We start from the raw sequence: 19,072 nt of genomic DNA, 5'->3' as shown, positions 1-19,072 counted from the left end.
ATCCCAGTGCATTCCTAAATTGTGAACTACTCTCAATTTCCAAAGCGCAGATGTTAAAGTGAAAACCTTAAGATTCCTGGGTTATTGAACACTCCGGGTGGTTAGTGAAGCAGATTTAAAGACGGCAATGGCAGCCAGAGAATTACAGCTACAAGGTGAAAAATTAAAAGCCGAAACAAATTCAGTTCGACAAGCAAAGCTGAACTTGATAGTTTAGTAGAGAAAGATCAAGTGACAAGCAAATGACTCTGGTTTCCTAATCCCTCTGAGATTTGCCTTAATTCTCCCAGAATCCTTGAAATGCTTGCCTGAGCTACGTTTCTTGCAACTGGGCAGCATTAGGGGCTGGGAGACTCCATGTCCAGGAAATCAGGGGAACGTGGTAAATACTACCCAAGTACCCAACTGTCAGACAGAGATGGACGTCTTTAGAATCAACAACACAAGGTAATGTCCCTATGATTCAGTGAGACATCAGGATGCCTTTGTCTCCTAGGGTATTAAATGAAAACCTAGATGAACAAATAAAGGGGTGAAATGATAAAAATAGGTATTAATTAGGCATCAAGAAAAAATCTACAAACCCCAGGTAACATATGTTGAGCATGACTCAAGGACACATGCAAAGGGTAAGTATTAATAAGGATTGTCTGATTTTGTTTTCATAATAATCTTATGAGGTAAGTATTACTGCTATCAGAAGTTAAGTGACTTGACTAAAATTCTATAATTTAGGACACAGTAAGATCCAGGATTTGAACCCAGAGTTGTCCACTGCCATTTCCCTTAATTAGCATGAATCTAAACTTGGGAAACTCGTTCAGAGCTGGTGTTGACACTATGAGTTTGCTAAGCACATAAGCCAATTCTGTGGTTCATTCTAAGCAATCCTGTCAACCTGCTGAAATGCCTCTCCTGGTGGAAACACACCTTCCCTGCACATGCAAACCCAGCCTTCCTTTTCACCAGTTTAAATGGCATGGTCAGAATTCTACAATAAGCTTTGGACACTACAGCAGGAATCAGAGACCTGTTTTAGGAACCCAAAGTAACATCAGGGGTGGTTCTAGAATTTGAATTAACTCGGGGACCCCAGGTTGAAAGAAAGGCTCAGATAAAACTACTTCACACAGAAAATGAAGAGAAAAGGCAAAGGAAAAGTGAAGTCTGGTTAGTCTTATGTGTCAAACTGACTAGGCCCTAGAACACAGAAATTTAATCACACACTAATCTAGGTGTTGCTGTGAAGGTATTTTGTAGATATGGTTAACATCTACAATAGCTGACTTTAAATAATGGAGATTACCCCTGAAACCGTGAGTGGGCTTCATCCAATCAGTGGATGGCCTAAAGAGCAAAATCCTGAGGTTTCCTGGAAAAGAAATTCTGCAAGATGACAACAACAATTTCCATCTGAGTTTGTGGCCTGCCGGCTTGCTCAACTTCAAATTTGCCAGCCTCCACAATCGTGTGGGCGAATTCTTTAAAATTATGTATCTATCTTCTATTAATTTTGTTTCTCTGGAGAACCTTGGATGATACAACATCCTTTTCCATTACAAACTCATACCCTGTGGACATATGACATTCCAGATAAATACCATGGAGACCAATCTAAGAAGACTGGGAATTAAATCCTATGACAATGAGGCCTTCATCTAAACACACTCGAACTGATTTGCTGCCCCAGTGTAAGCAATTAAAATTCCACTAGATTTTATAAAATACATAAGATTATGAAAATGGTAAAACATGCAACAAAGTTAAAGAATTTTACAGTGATCCCCTATATACCCATCACCTAAATTCTATTGCTACCTCCACCAAGGAAAGCTTACATACAGGTGAGGCTGATAAAACAAGCCCTTTCTAAGGGAGAGGGGTGAAGAAAAGAGACCCCAGGGTGCCAGTCCATTATCAACTCATTGCAGAAAGAGCTAGAAGCCCTGCCTTGTGTCTGGCCCTAAGCACTAGCAACGTAGTGAGATACTGGGACTGGATCCTTTGATTTGACAGGCAGTTCCTGAGTCTACAGATGAAATTCAAGATAACTGTACTGGACAGTCAATCTCTCCAGAAAAAGACTACTTTATACTTTGCACTCAAGGATTTTATTGATTGTTAAAAATGAAGGGGCCAGCCCTTCAGGGTCATCAAGTCAAATCTAGTCTTTCACTTTATACTTGAGGCAATTAACACTCCGAGAGGTTAAATGTCATGCCCAGGATCACACATTAGGTACAAACTTAGAACTTTCCAATAAACCACACTAAACTTTCACATAAAGACGAATTGCTCAGGCTGACACCAGACAAACTAAGAAAATGTGTTGGGGACAGGCGATATCCCTCTAAATAGATTTTTACAATGAGGACTAGAAAACAAAGTCCAGATAAGCAAAAGGTAACTGCATCCTGCTACTCTTTAAGTCCGGCAAACATATTTCCAATAACCCTCTTATACTAGTTACAGCTCTTGGGCCAAAGTCCAAGAGAGACTATTATTCTAGGTGACAATATAAAAAAGTTTCAGTACATTTGTTACATGATGATACAACTTTGAAGTATGAGAACATTTACCCCATTCAGCCTCCACTTGTATCGTCTTGATTCTGCCCCATGAGGTTCTTTCAATCTAATTGCTCAACTCATAATGCATCTGTAAAACAGCAGTGTGCTCCTACTATCAGGATGCACGGCAGAAAATTTAAATAGTGCAATAAAACCCACAGGCATCAGCATGCACTAACTGTCCTATCGTGAAAATTACTACAGAGGAGTGCCCCCTTCAAATACAGGAACTCCTCACTGATGGAGTATGCCAACACATGTCCTCCCATTGCCCATCTCTGACTAATTAACACCACTCTGGGCCTTCCCATCTGGCTTGTGAAAACCACTGTGTCTGATCTGGGCTCACCTAGAGCTGAAAATTACTTTACCAATAGCAGAGAACAATACTTTTTGCATAAACAGCAACAAAGACAAGCCTTTTTGGTGGCCCCTGCATCATTTTCTTTTATGTCAAGCATTTCTCCAAAGCTTTTGAAGACAAAGGACAGGACTCAATTAATAGAAAGACAGTAAAAGGAAGGTAACATTTTCTGCCCTCAAGGATTTCCTTCTACAATGATACCTTTGATCAATGTTTTCATGGGATTTTGTTTTCAGGCCCCCAGTTTAACAAAAGCTTCAAGAAATACCTGTGTCATTTTTTGTGTGTGATTGAAAAAAAAAAAAAAAATGCTACTATCAAAATTCTGGAGCGCAACAATTACAGCAAGCAACCTGCCTTGACACCTTGTATCACATAAGCTACCATAATATAGGCTCATTTCCTAAAGGATTTCTTAAAATAACCTTATAGATGTTTAAAGATTGGCACTAAAATGGAACAAATTTATTGATATACCCAACAATTTGGAAGAATCTCCAGGGAATTAGACTGAAATGAAGAAAACCCAATCCCAAAGGTTACATACTGTATGATTCCATTTATATTTCATCACTGAAATAAAATTTTAGAAATGGGGGACAAATTGCCAAGGTTAGAGACAGGGATTGGAGGGCAGGAAAGAGGTGAGTGTGTTATAAAAGGGCAGCAGGATGGATTCTTGGTGTTGGAACTGTTTTGTATCTTGAGCGTAGTTGTGGATATAGGAATCTACCCATGTGATAAAATTGTTTAGAACTAATACACACTAACACATGCACACAAATTAGTATAAGAAAACTGGGGAAGTCTGAATAAGACGAGTGGATTATATCAATGTCAATATCCTGCATGTGATATTATACTATAGTTTTGCAAAATGTTACCACTAGAGGAACCCGGATAAAGTTGACCAGGAATCTGTATTATTTCATACAACTGCATGTGAATTGACAATTACCTCAATAAAAATTTCAACTAAAAACATCGGCTATCCTTATGTATGCCTAAAACTTGGACTGCCCACCATGGCCTCAAGCAAGAAGCTTCCCTTGCATCAGCTGTACGTTGGGTTCCACTGTGATTTTGCTTGAACAAGGGCTTCCACAGCTAATGGAAGGAGAGAGAGGGGGACAGAGGCTTGGCACAAAGGAAGACTAGTTTGTGATGGTTCTATGGTTTTAAATAAAGGGTAACTCAAAATCAAACCCGGGTTTGAATCACAGCTCTGTGACCTAATTATCCCCCCTTGGTCACCATTTCGTCACTCCTGCAAAATTACTTTATAGATCAAAGATAATGTCCCTAAGGTCTTTAACAATGCCTGGCACACAGGGAGGATGTAAGAGAAGATCAGTAGTACTTTGATGCTAAAGGACCCAAGCATCTTTAAATATTTGAAAATACTAATATTAAAATGCTCTTAAAACAGAATTATTTTGAAAAGGAAGACTATCGCTTTTTGAGAATCTCCCCTTTATTCCGCTTAAAGTTTTTAAAATTCAGCCATTTAAATCACAGGGAAACAAGCATAAAAATAAAAAGATCTGTAAGATCTGTTCAGGAAGTTCTTTATCTCAATCTCCTAATTCTTTCATCACGACCTGTGTCGTGTACTTAAGGCACTGGACATGGTGTCTGCAAAAACGGCATGGGGTGGGGGCTGGGTGGGAGGGGTGGGGGTCAGGGAATGAACAGCTTTTTAAAAAAAATTTATTGTGGGGTAACTTATTAAAAGAAATTTGTAGTGAACTAGTCTATCATGCTATCATGTTAGATGTAAGCACCACAATTACAGTCTTTAAACTTCAATTTATAAAAGTCTTCTCCAAATGCAAAGGAAGGCATGATAATTAAAAGATTAGGAGCCTTTATTACTAACGTAGGAATTGAGCCACCATAATTTCAGCTCCCCAAAATCTTCCTACTCTCAATGGCATATCATGACCTGTTTTCAAAAGAAGCCAGATACTGTAAAAGTGTGCTTAACTAAAGTACTGGAGAGAGTAAACATTCATTTACTTCTTAAAAGAGCACACACACATTGAACACCTAATATGTCCTAGGAAAGGTTAAAAAAAAAAATCTCTATATTACACTGAGAAAATAATTGACACATAAAAGTTAATTTGCTTTAATACCATGACTACATGATTTTTCTATTATAAGCACAAAATTTATTAAAGGTATATTTTGTAAACTGACAAATTTGTGGCCATTTTCAAGAGCAAAAAATTGACTTTAGAAGTGCTGTTAAAACAGAATATTCTTTTACAAGAAGTAAGATAAAAGGAGTTTGTAATATTGTCAATAAAAACAGACTGAAATATATTCTCTCATAAAACTGTCTCCTCCATCCACTCTCTGAAGCAGGCTTCTGGTGGTAGTGTGCCACCTATTGTTGTAAAATGAACTTCCATATTTGCGGTTTTCCTTTTCAGTATTACAGGGAAGCAAAGCTTCCTACAGTCTTTCTGAACATAATGAGTGTCTGCTTTTCTACATGCTTTCTTGTCACTATTCCCACACCTGAAATATAAATGGACCACAAAGAAAATAAATACAAAATGTACTACTACCCATTTAAAAGATGCATCCATTTACTCCCAAGGTTATCATTCAGGGGTGATTTTGCCCCCAGAGATCTTTGGCAATGTTTGGAGACACTTCCTGTCATCAAGACAGGCAGGGAAATGTTATTGGCTTCTAGTGGGTAGAGGTCAGGGATGCTGCTAAACATCCTATTACACACAAGACAGTCCCTCTCTCCACCCCACCCCCCAAAGAATTATCTGGTCCAAGTATCCATAGTAATGAGGCTGAGAAATACTGGTTTAACCCAAACCAGTGGGTGTCATTTCTTTCAAAAGACAAATAAAGCCATATTTGAATGCAGGAAAAAAACAAAAACAAACAGAGAAGCCATTTTCACAAAGCCAACATTCAACGCATGTTAAGAACTATGTCAGTTTTTCCAAGATTAGTACAAAAACACTAATAACAGCACTAATTAACAATTCATAATTCAACCACTCAAAATAAAATTAAAGCAAATGTTGGCCAACTAGTCTGAAAGCATTCTGACATTAAGACATCAAACTGACTGGTGACTGGTCCCCAGGCTAACTCCTGGAATTCTTGAACCATAATAATCCTCCAATCATATTCAGGAATCTTTTTTCAGCGCATGGCATGATAGAGCAAAGATAATACACGGCACAGGTACCACCACTCAACACCACCCCCCAATCCCACTCGTAGCAGATGTCATTAATCAATCAAAGCCTCAGAATACTTATGCGGCACGTCAGGTCATCAGCAATCAATGGAGCTAGCACGGCAAATGTCAATCTGGCATCAGTGATGGGATATCCATTCAGGAGAGCTGGGTTAGAGATTTGCCTTGGCCACTGGAGGGCTGTGTAAAATTGAGCAAGTCACTCCACTTCTCAGGATCTATGTCCTTCGGTTACGTAACACACGCTAGAGGAGGATCTAAGAAGGCCTTCTAATTTTAATGCTACGCAAGGTGCTGTGAAATGAGATTTCTGGTGTAATGAGATATTTGTACCTAAACTGCGAAACTGCCATATTCTAAATGTACGGGGCTAGGCAGAAGGCGTGAAGAACGATAAGACACATGCAAGAATATGAACACAGGATGGCAATTGACCAGAAAATGAAATGGCCAACAAAAAAGGGTATTTTATCTTTACAAATAAAGGAACTGCATGGGGTAGTAAGGAAAATGCATTAGAATTAGATTCAGAAACTATCAGTTTGGGTCTCCCTCCCTCTGTGATGACAGTAAATTATTTAACCTCTCTCTGAGGTTCTGTGGCCTAATGTACAAAAGCGGCTAATTCTACCTGTCCAGCCCTCCTCACAGGGTTTTCTTTAAATTAATTACTAAGTCTTCAAAGGGTCCCCGAGAGCATCATGATTGAGTAATTTATAGTGTCTACACACTACAAAATATTACAGAGCTACAGAGTGAATGAGTTAGAGCTGTGTGGACTGACTCGGGGAGGCGTTCGCAAAAAGCAAGTGGTGGAGTGATGTGTACATTGTAAACAATGTGAAAATGAATCAAAGATATGTGAATACGTGTGGGCATGTGAAGAAAAAAGGGTGGAAGTATGTAGCTCAAAATAGTTTGGCACCAGGGTTGGAATGGTAATGGAGAAATAGTAAAAGAAGAATGAAATTGTGAGGTTTGGGGAAAACTGTGGGCTTCCTTTCAGTACAACTCTGTTCCTTTGGCTTGTTCCTATGCTAGAAATTGAAAGAAAAATCTTAAAATTATAAAAGTACCTTCAAAAAGCTCCTGGGTTAATGCTACAGACACACAGAAGAAACCAACTGTCACACTGGACCACCATCACTGGCTCCTCAGCCCATAGGTATTGGAATAACAATGGAAACAAAGATGGGGAGGAAGGGACAGGGACTCTGAAAGCTTTCAGGGGGTAGAAAGAGGCAGAAGTTGAAGGTGTGTGACCAGAGGGACACACAGACATCTATCTGCTCCCCCCAGCCCAAAGGAAATCCACCACCAGTTTTCAGAACACCTCGATACTAAGACGTCTCTCTTTAAGTTTCCTTTATTTAATGTCTATTGACCCCACCCCACCCCAGAACTCCCCAACACCAAGTAACAGGGTGTTCAAACAACTCGAGGCTTTCAATCTCAGCAAGCATCCTAACACGAGGCCTGAAACACTATTCAAACCAAGAACATGAGAACTATAAGGAAGAAAGAAAAGTAAGAAATTATTATAATTGCTTTAAAAGGTCTACTCCATCATATTATTTTACATCCCTAAGTAAAAATTACAGAACTATGAAGTCTACCATAACATGAATTTTCTAAAGATATTTCAAGTCTTTCTTCAAACTGAGTTTTGAAGTTTTAGATATAAGACCAAAATATGAAAAGTCAAATTTGACAAGGCTCTAAGAATCACAGAGGCCTTGGACATGCTTTGAAAACCATAGGATGCAGGCAAGAATCTTGCCGTTTCTGAAAGGGTATATATGCATCTCTGTCTAGACCATGAAAATGAAGAGGGGGATAATTATAAAAGACAGAAAGAGTAAGTTGCCAAGAGACAACTGCAAAACCCAGAATTCTATGAGAACTACTGGGGAAAAAATTAATTCCTACAAGAAAAGAAATGGCAGAGCTTTATATCCAACTATCATCATTCTCTAGAAGCTCATGTCTCACAGTCAGCTGCTGCCATCCCAGAGAACTTAGCAAACCTTTCAGAGCCCTGAACACAGGGCTGGGCACAAAGCAGGTGATGAAATGCTTGTTGTCAAACACGAGACTCACAAAGTAACCATGTTCACTTTCCTGATGCTGTGAAAAGAAGAAAAAATTAAATCACCGCTATTTCTGAAAAGACTTCTCCTCCACAAACCAGCAGCTCTCCAGCTTAACTAGAAAAACTATAGCAAATATTTGATGCAGAAGCAGCAAAAAAATTAATCCTAAAACTTGGGATTTTGAATCTTAAACCAATGTAAATGCAGGTAAACCCAAAGCTTTAGTGATAAACCAAAGATATGGAATTATCCCTCTCCTATTGCATGTCAGCATTTGCTCTTACTACCACCCCACATAATATATTATTAGATACAGGGATCTCTGAAGAGTGATACTCTTACCTGATACCTGACTTATACCTCAGCTAAATATTGCCTACTCAGACTGCCCATGCTATAAGGAAAGACCTTTTTCTAGCTTCTCTATGCCCTGTCCGCTAACACAGCTCTATATAAGCCTGCTAATTATCACTCTTGCATATACAATATCCTAGTTCAGTTTTCTAATTGTGCAAGTAAAAAGAAAAGTGTGTGGTTTGATGGGTTCAGCCCTCTACCACAGGTTTTACCATTGGGAAGACGGTTGCTGCAAAGGAGAGGCTAGGCCTCCCTATGGTTGTGCCTAAGAGCCTCCTCCCGAATGCCTCTTTTTTGCTCAGATGTGGCCCTGTCTCTCTAGCTAAGCCAACTTGAAAGGTGAAATCACTGCCCTCCCCCCTACGTGGGATCAGACACCCAGGGGAGTGAATCTCCCTGGCAACGTGGAATATGACTCCCGGGGAGGAATGTAGACCCGGCATCGTGGGACGGAGAACATCTTCTTGACCAAAAGGGGGATGTGAAAGGAAATGAAATAAGCTTCAGTGGCAGAGAGAATCCAAAAGGAGCCGAGAGGTCACTCTGGTGGGCACTCTTACGCACACTTTAGACAACCCTTTTTAGGTTCTAAAGAATTGGGGTAGCTGGTGGTGGATACCTGAAACTATCAAACTACAACCCAGAACCCATGAATCTCAAAGACACTTGTATAAAAATGTAGCTTATGAGGGGTGACAAGGGGATTGGGAAAGCCATAAGGACCACACTCCACTTTGTCTAGTTTATGGATGGATGAGTAGAGAAATAGGGGAAGGAAACAAACAGACAAAGGTACCCAGTGTTCTTTTTTACTTCAATTGCTCTTTTTCACTCTAATTATTATTCTTGTTATTCTTGTGTGTGTGCTAATGAAGGTGTCAGGGATTGATTTGGGTGATGAATGTACAACTATGTAATGGTACTGTGAACAATCGAAAGTACGATTTGTTTTGTATGACTGCGTGGTATATGAATATATCTCAATAAAATGAAGATTAAAAAAAAAAAAGACATAATGCTGAGCAAAATAAGCCAGGCACAAAAAGAGAGATATTGTATGTTACCACTAATGTGAATTCTGTGAAAAATGTACAATGTTTTATACTGTAGAATGTAGGGGACCTAGAGATACCAATTAGTGGAGGGGGAATGATAATCTAATAAGAACAGATTATGATTATGATTATGGTTTGTAAACTTTCTTGGATATAGTAAGATCATGTTGGAAGCAATAGAGTTATTTTAGGTTTTTTTTTTCTCTTATTCCTTTGTTTTCTTAGGGGTTGTTAATTTTCTTGGGGTATGGAAGGAACATGTTGGAAGCAATGTAGTTATTTTAGATTATTTGTTTTTCTTACTCCTCTGTTTGGACATGGTTTATTAATTTTCTTGGGGTATGGTAGGAACATATTGGAAGCAAAGTAGTTATTTTAGGTTATTTGTTTTCTTTAATCCATTGTTTTGTTTGAAATGTTGTGGGGTTTTTTTGGTTGTTGTTTGCCTGTTTGTTTTTAATTTTTTGATAAACAAAGTTAAAAAATTGAAAAAAAATCAGTAGAAAAATGGGAGTAAAAACTAAATGACAAATAGGGTGGGATGGGGGGATGGTTTGGGTATTCTCTTTTCACTTTTATTTTTTATTCTTATTCTGATTCTTTCTGATGTAAGGAAAATGTTCAGAAATAGATTGTGGTGATGAACGCATAACTATATGATCATACTGTGAACAATTGATTGTATACCATGGATGACTGTATGGTTTGTGAATATATTTCAATAAAACTGAATTAAAAAAAAAAAAAAAAAGAAAAGTGTGTGTACACATGTGTACATTTATATAAATATTTGTATAGCATATTATATAAATATGTATATGTATATATTAAAGAAGAACAAAACTTAAGGGGAAAAAAACCTCAGTGCTTCAAAATGGGGTGGAAGGTAGAGGAAGGGGGAATTGAATAAATAGTGGAGATACAGTAATCTTAGCTTTTCACAGGGTATTTTGCATTCTCTCCCTCATTCACTTCTCATAACACATAGAACGAGGTAGGGAGAATCAGACATATTTTATACATGAGGAAACCAAGGCTCAGTGTTTTCATAATTATTTTTAAAAACACAGACATTAAGTTGAAAATAAAAAAGCCCAATTCAAAATGGCTTAAACAAAACAAAGGGCATTCCATAATGGAAACGTTCAGGTGTACGCCTTGTGTATGTGAGTGTAGTAACACAATATCCAAGTCTCCAATTCTGTCATCAGACCTCATTCTCTCCCTTTCATTCAACTCAGTCTGCTTTCCAATGCTGGCTTCACTCTCAAAGAGGCCTTCCTGTCTCGATGGGCCATCAACAGGTCCTACCTTATGTTTCCATCAGTGCAGAAGACTCAGAATAGAAAGGGCCTTTTGTCATGGCAATTGAAGAACAGTGAGCAACCAGGGCTCACAGGACAGGCCTGGGCCATGTCCCCATCTCTGAAACAGGCAAGGCAATGGAACGCCTCTGAATGAACAGGCATGGCTACAGGTCCATCCCTAGAGCCCTGAGAGGAGACATCGCTCATCCCAAAACATCTCCAGTTGGAGGAGAAAAGGAAGAGGGTCATAGATATACCCCAAAAAGGCATCTTCTGAGTATGAACTTTCCTAGTACCCTATATTAGTTACATATCACCTCATAACAAAATCACCCAAAATTTGGTAGCTTAAAGCATCAACAAACTATTATCTGCCACATCTCCATAGGTCAGGTAATTCTTGGGCATTTTAAAATTCAAATACAATCTAAGTGGTAAGTATACTTCAACTTGGTCTAATTCTTTAAAAATAATCCATGAGATAGATGCTTTACTCAAAAGTAGCCAGTACCCCAAACATGCAAGTATTAGATGTCAAAACCAAACTTTGGAAACAGCAGGCAAGTCCATTTTGATAAAGAAAGATATGAGATATGTTGGTAAATTTACTCAGAGGCAGCAGTCATTACGTATTTTTTTGGCCACCCAGCATCGGTAGTCCTCCATGTGCTAAGACCAGCAGGAATTTCTGTTGCATTAAAATGGTTTCCCAACTATGTCTGCCTTGATGTAGGGCATTTGTGCTCTCCTAGGAGAGGCACATCATACAATGAAGAAACTTTTAACCACAGTGAAAAAATGTTCAGAAAAGATTCAGCTTTTCCAGGGATTTCATGAGTTCCCTTATCTTTCTCCAACTAAAGCCATCTTTGAGTAAGCTAAGCCAGAGAGCCTTCTGCTGTTTGCAACACTAATTGATACACTGTAAGTTAACTCTGAGTTATTTGTGGGTTCAGACATTGTACCTATAGCCAAGGTACTCTGCTACCAGTGAGCAAGCGCTAAGCAGGAAAGTTACTGTAAAATCCTGAGAAACCCACATAATCTGTCACCTATCTTGCCTGTGCCACCGCCTCTAAAAAAAACCTAGTCGTAGCTTGCCTATGGGAGCTTACACAGACATTTTGCAGAGAAGCAAAACTGAGATCTACTTAAAAATTTCATACAAAGGCATGTTTTGCTTTGCAAAAAAAATCTCTAATACTTGCTAAAAGACGGTGCTCTCATTTTTGCAGTGACTATTAAATTTCTAAATGTACTACCATAAAAAGTAGCACATGTGTACAAGGAGGTATGAACACAAATGTTCAACAAAGCATCATTTTTAATGTCAACAAAATAGAAACAATCTAAACATCTAGTGATAAGGAAACAAAGAAATAACCACTGAATAGACACAAAAAGAAAATATTTTGCAGCAGTTTTAAAATATTAGGGTACAAGCAGGGGGAATGGAGCATTATGTGAAACATTTCATGTTTTTACCAGGAAACTATAAAAATATATTGCTTACATAATTAAAAGGTAATCATAAAAATATAGTATCCTTAAAAAATAAGTGGACTTAGCTATCTGAACTCTGAAGAAATTGACCCAAAATACAAAAGAAGTTTCAGGTATGTAACAATGACTCCAGATACAAAGCACCCCAGCCTTCTGAACCTGCCATGAGTATACCTGGGATATGTTCTCTGAATACTTTTGGCTACTCCCCTGTAACAAAACAAAGGAAAAAAAAAAAAAAAAAATACAATGCCTAAGTCCATTTGTCTTTTGATTACTGTGTAGGCTTCCCCCATACATCATCATCTTCTATTCCATTAAGTTTATCACATTCTCTCCAGTAACGTTTAGCAACACCAGGGCTTCAGTAGCCACAGCAAGTTATGTTCTCATTTATGAAGCAGTATCCTGTTTTATTTCAAATCCAGTTTCCAAGGTAAGCTTTCAAATAATTTAAATTATATATTGCTCTACTGGCTCCACTACATGTATCTTTTCTCTGCATTTCCAATGTAAAAAAATAAAAAAGCCCTGAAAAATCAGTCATGAATTTCCTGTGCTACAGGTTCCATTAAATTATTCAGGTTAAGAAATGTATAAATCAAACCATCCACCATTATGCTGATTTGAAAACACTAATTGTGGTTGTGGTTTTATAAAGGAATGTTATCTATTTCATCCAGTGCAAATTTAGGAGAAACTATGGTTTCCTGTTCCAGGGTGTTGTCCAAAAATGACTCTACAGAAGTCTGCAAAAATAATCCTTGGCATTTTGTTTCAAGAGGAATACTTGGAGTGTTTCCCACTGAGAACGGAAATGGGCTTGTCCTGGCTGCAAAAGGACTCATCTGCTCCAAAGACTACAAGAACAAACAGAATTTGGGTTTGAACAATGTTTAATGAAATCACTATTTTGCAAGCAGTCTGGGAGGGAATCTGCACCCGTGATGTCAGAAAAACTTGCTTCTGTTCTCAGGCCAGGTAATGCATGGCAATTTGCTTGACTTCCCTAAACCTGTTTCCTTATCTACAAAACAGGGATTCAGTGTATCCACCTGGCTCTCTGTAAGATTTATTGTAACGATTAAAATGAATGCATTGTGCTTAGCACATTGCCTGCCTGGTACATAGAAAGGGCACAATAATGATATTATATTTTTTTACTTAGAGTATTAGACTGAGTATAAAACAATTCAAGATACAGTATACTAAGCTATTTAAGCAAGAACAGCTTTTATGTTCCATCATAGGAACAGCCTCAGTTTAACAAAAATGCTTAATGAATAGAAATAGTCTGAAATAACAATTCTAATATGAAAAGATAAAAAATAATTTTCCAAGATCATATGAGTTGCCTATAAAAAGTATATTAAAGATACTTTAAAGTACAACCCTACAGTAATCTGAAGTAAGTCTAATATGAGAAGAAAAAGTAATTTTTCAAGATCATATGAGTAGCCCATAAAAAGTATATTAAAGATACTCTAAAGTGCATCCCATTTTTAAAAGAACATCCTTAATTTAAAAAGATAAAAAATACAAATATTCCTTCAGTATTTTCCCTTTAATTCTGATTCATGAAGACGAAGTCTGCTAAAAGAGGCATTTCAGAGGCCAAGAGGAGCTGGTAAGATATCAGGCACCCAAACTGCTTTTGCTTGACCAAAGACCACACAAGTACAACACATGAAAAAAGGGAAAACACTGCAGAAAGGCCAGTGGCTTCAGACATACCACAGGTCACAACTGCCCACAAAATCAAATGCTGATCCAGGAACCCAGCAATCCCCGTAGGGTGGTTTAACCTCTTGTCCCAGCCAGGAGGCTTTTAGCTGCCACCCTCACATCACGAGCCTCTCTGGGCACAGGCTCTGTGGCATCTGTTCTCCAGCCAACAGAAAGAGTGCACAAGAGTTTTGTAGCATGTTCACCGCCACAGCTCCAAACTAAGAAAGACTCCAAGACCCATACACGTTGTAGCAGTTGCAAAACTAGAGCCACAAACCTCTCTCCTGCCCAGCTACCGGAAGCCCAATGCAGTGGCAGTAAGGGGTGGTGGCAACTATTTTTATACAGTCCAAAGAAGAAAACAAGGGGGAAAAGCAGAGCTGGGGACAAAGAGAAGCTGTCTATATAGAAAGTTATTATATAAGAGTTTAACCGTGGAAGCAGAATCAGAAATCCATCCTGCTTGGGAGAGGAAGCCATCCTGGCTGCTTTTCCCTTCTCTGCAAGAACAGAAAGTTCCTGTGAATATTGGCTGCTCTGACCAGTCCAGTTTTAAGGCAGAGTTTTTTGTTTTGTTTTGTTTTTTTTCTTGTTCTTTTTCTTTTATTGAATTAGTTTTGTTTTGTCCTAGATTTGAGGACAAAGAACATACCTCATATAACTCATTCAAACCTTCTATATATTTTTTAGCTTTGAGCTTTTGGGGGCTATGAGCAGCCCAGAATCCCCAAAAGATCACTGTCCAAAAGAACTTTCTGCAATGATACAAGGTTCACTGCATGAGCTGTCCAATGAGGTAGCCATGAGACATGTGGCTACTGAGTGCTTGAAATGGCTAGTGAAAATGAGGAAATGAATTTTTTAATTCTAAGTCATTCTAATTAATTTAAATTCAAATAGCTCCATGTGGCTAGTAGTTCCAGTATGGGCAGCTTAGCCCCAAATACCTTCTCTCTTTCACTGCATTCATTCACCAAGGGCTTGCTGAGTCTCAGGTGCTGAGTCAAGTTCAGAGAAGATAACTGCTTACATTTTGATCAAGGTAAAAGAGCCTTTAAGTGACAAGCAGTACGTGAATCCAGGTCCAATCCTATGCCTGGAGCCACTGCAGCCACTGCTCCCCTCACAATTTAACTTCTGAAATTGTCTTGGGATATGCAACAGTCACATGACTACATTCCCAGCTGCCTCTGATGGGAAGACAATTCATCACTCAACTATTAATTGCTATTGCAGCAATTAATTAATTAATTGGTTTTGTAGCATTGGTTCTTAACAATGTAATAATTATTTCTTAAACATTACATGCATAAATAATAAAATAAAGCAATTCAACTTTTCAGAGCACTTATTAGGTATTTGAGGCTATAATGAGAGTTTTATACAGTTCTTCAATTCTCACATCATGAAAATTAGTTACTATTTTTATCCCTATGTAAGAGATGAGCAAACTGAGCCTTTCAAAGGTTAAGCAAACTGTCCCAGGTCACAGAGCAAATGAATGATCCACATAGGATTCAAATTCACATCTGCCAGGATCCTAAAATTCTCTCCTTCATCCACTATGCCATATGATTTCATACAACTTACTAATATACATGCTTATATACCAAAGAAAATCACAGAAAACACATTATATGGTATGAAGTTTTTTTCTAGCCTCCCAAGTGGTTCCCCTTACAAACAGTCTAGCCCATGTTACACTGAGAACCAAAAAGCATTCTTTTATAATCTTCCAGAATACACACCGTTACCCTCAGTGTGTTCACTGAAGAGATTTCTAGTGAGAGAAGTTTAGCTCAAGTAATGGCTTTGCAAGGAGTTTAAGGATGAAGTATGCAGTTTTAAAAGCAACATCATGGGTTTTCAAGGGGAAAACTGAAATGTTATTTCATGTCCCTGGATAATAAGATCAATAGACAACTTCCCAGTGGAGGCATTTGCCTTTGACTGACTAAAGCAACAAAGTCTCAGCCGTTTGCCTCGGGAGGCCACCCCACAGTTTAATCAGCCTCACTGTTAGATTATCTGTCCTCATCTATAGCCTAAAAATTCTTTCATTTGAATTTCAACATGGTAACCACAAGCTGTTCTCCCAGATAGCCATGCTTCCTCAGTGTTTTGCACCCATCAAAATCCTGGATCTGTCAGCGTTCATTCACAGAGCTCCTACCAGGTACCTACTAGGTGCCTTTAAATTATTAATACTTTGAAAACACAAAAGAAGAAGCTGAAAAATGTTCTATCCATAAGTAGCTTAAAACTGGCTGCTGGGGAAAATGAGACGAACCTAACAGAAGCACAGTAATAAAATGAGTGGATCAATTTTGCCTTCAGTCATAAACATTCGCATAAGAAATGGACATTGAGCACTTACTATAGTGTCAAGCACTGTGCTAGGATTAGGAATGGAGCAACAAATATGCCAAATATAGTCTCCAGTTTATATAATCTCTAGTTTACACAGTCTTAAAAACCACTCAACTCTTGAAATTTTTCTACGTACTTATTCCAAAAACCCCCTCTCCACAAAAATAAAACCAACAGCTCTGCTTAGTCTTGATGACTGATGATCTATTATAGCTGTAAACAGTTATTTAACCAACTAGGAAAACATTTAATATCCTTTTAAAGTTATATGATGAGATCTGTTTGGGTTTCACTTCTCAAAACTAGAGTTGCCAGATTTAGCAAACAAATACAGTATGCTGAGCTAAATCTGAATGTCAGATAAACAAAAAATAATTTTTCAGTGTAAGTATGTCCATTCATTCAATATTAATATTAAAAATTATTTGTTGTTTATCTGAAGTTCAAATGTAACTGGGCATCCTGTATTTTATCTGGCAAGTCTATTACATCGTTTCAGCCAGTAATACGAAGTTGCAAAACAAATATGAAATACAGATTTCTGCACCAGAGCCCTAAGAGTTAATCACATTGGGCAAATTACCTCATAATAATCCTCATGTTTAAGTGCGGAAGCATGGGGTCAAGAAAACCTGGGTCACCACACAATTTCCTAACAGTCTGTGAATGGCATCCCCTGGGGTTATGTAACACAGCAACTAATGACTGAAGGAAAAAAAATGGAAGGATTAACTAAAGTTTTCTTTATGGGATTGCAGTTTCTGGTTTTATTTGATAAGTATAGTTACAGGAAACAATGCAGTGTTGAATAGAGCAAGAGAAAGTCTTATCTTTGAATATGTTGCCCCATCCTATACCACATTTAATCCAAAAAAAGTCAAGGTGAGCACCATGCCACACCAAACATCTTATCAATTCTATGTGCATTCTTCACACAGAACCAGTAAAATTAATTATTGTGTCTCAAGGGAATGTCACATGATAGGAAGGTGGCGGGTTCACTGTGGCACATACACGCACACATGCATGCAAACACCCTCACCAGCCTGGTGAGCAGCAACCCTTGGCTCAAGCCTTCAATCTAGACCATAGTCAGTAGCAGAAATATCCCCAAGGGAGGACAGTACAGATCCTCTCTTCACTATGTGTGTCACCTGGATTGCAGGTCAGAGAAGAGAGATTCTGAGGGCCCTGCCAACAGGGCCACATCAAATCAACCCAACCTATAGTTACCATGTGCAGGGAACTTGTTTACGCTGCAGCAGAGAATTCTTACTGCTACACAAAAACTTGTTACCTTTTCCTCCAGATGACACAGATAAAGTGAATTTCCCAACCTTCCTTGCTGCAGTGCAGGCTGACTGGACAAAAGAACAAGTTTAGGCTCCCGGCAGCTAGATGGAGATGGCGGATCCACAAGACAGAAGGAATGTGGAACCCTGAATGACAACGTGAAGAAGTGTCTACTACCAAGAACATCTACATTACTAACTTTGCATGTGCAAAAACCAAATTTTTATTTTATTGAACTACTGAGATATGAGAGCCTGTTATAGCTACTGGTGTTATTTACATATGCCCAAGATATTGCTACACAAATGGAAATCCAAACTATATTTAATGAAAGTCTGGCATCTACCTATAAAACTGCCTCTCTGGGCAAGCCACGCCAAAGGGTAAAGGTTGAAACTGATTGTGTTTTAAAACTTCAACTTCCATATGAGACCAAGGGAAGAGATATCTATTTGGTACAGGATCTAAATTTTCTAAACAGTACAACTCTACAGTCGATTTGTTTAAAAGCCACAATTGCATGGAACTTCGAATAGGAGTGAGATACAGTAGGTTAGTATAGGCTGGAGTGAAATAGTGACACATCCCAGAGTAACTTGGGCAGATAATAAAAAATATATTTACAGCCTCCCCCTCCCCAGCCCCGAGGATCTGGGGGAAGGTGCGGATATGTTGGACATCCTCACCTGGACTGGTGCCTAAGAGTCTCCCCCTGAGTACCTCTTTGTTGCTCAGATGTGGCCCTCTCTCTCTCTAACTGAGCCATCTCGACAGGTGAACTCGCTGCCCTCCCCCATACGTGGGACCTGACTCCCAGGGTTGTAAATCTCCCTGGCAATGCAGAATATGACTCCCGAGGATGAATGTGGACCCGGCATCGTGGGACTGAGAGTATCTTCTTGACCAAAACAGGGATGCAAAATGAGACGAAATAGTGTCAGTGGCTGAGGGATTTCAAATGGAGTCGAGAGATCACTCTGGTAGACATTCTTATGCACTATATAGATAACACCTCTTAGGTTTTAATGCATTGGAATAGCTAGAATTAAATACCTGAAACTACCAAACTCCAACCCAACAGTCTGGACTCCTGAAGACAATTATAGAATAATGTAGATTACAAGGGGTGACAGTGTGATTGTGAAGACCTTGTGGATCACATCCCCTTTATCTAGTGTATGGATGAGTAGAAAAATA

The 19,072-nt window shown here is 38.6% G+C and overlaps 1 protein-coding gene across 5 annotated transcripts in view; it reads right to left on the bottom strand.

The window, feature by feature from the left end:
* Nucleotides 1–19,072, bottom strand: part of PTPRG (protein tyrosine phosphatase receptor type G) — a 686,843-nt gene that overhangs the window by 413,998 nt on the left and 253,773 nt on the right. The window lies entirely within an intron of this gene.

This window comes from Choloepus didactylus, chromosome 1 (assembly GCF_015220235.1).
Source record: "Choloepus didactylus isolate mChoDid1 chromosome 1, mChoDid1.pri, whole genome shotgun sequence".
NCBI classification, from domain to species: domain Eukaryota; kingdom Metazoa; phylum Chordata; class Mammalia; order Pilosa; family Megalonychidae; genus Choloepus; species Choloepus didactylus.
Note: the sequence above shows the minus strand (reverse complement) of the source record. Positions and strands in the feature narration are given on the sequence as shown.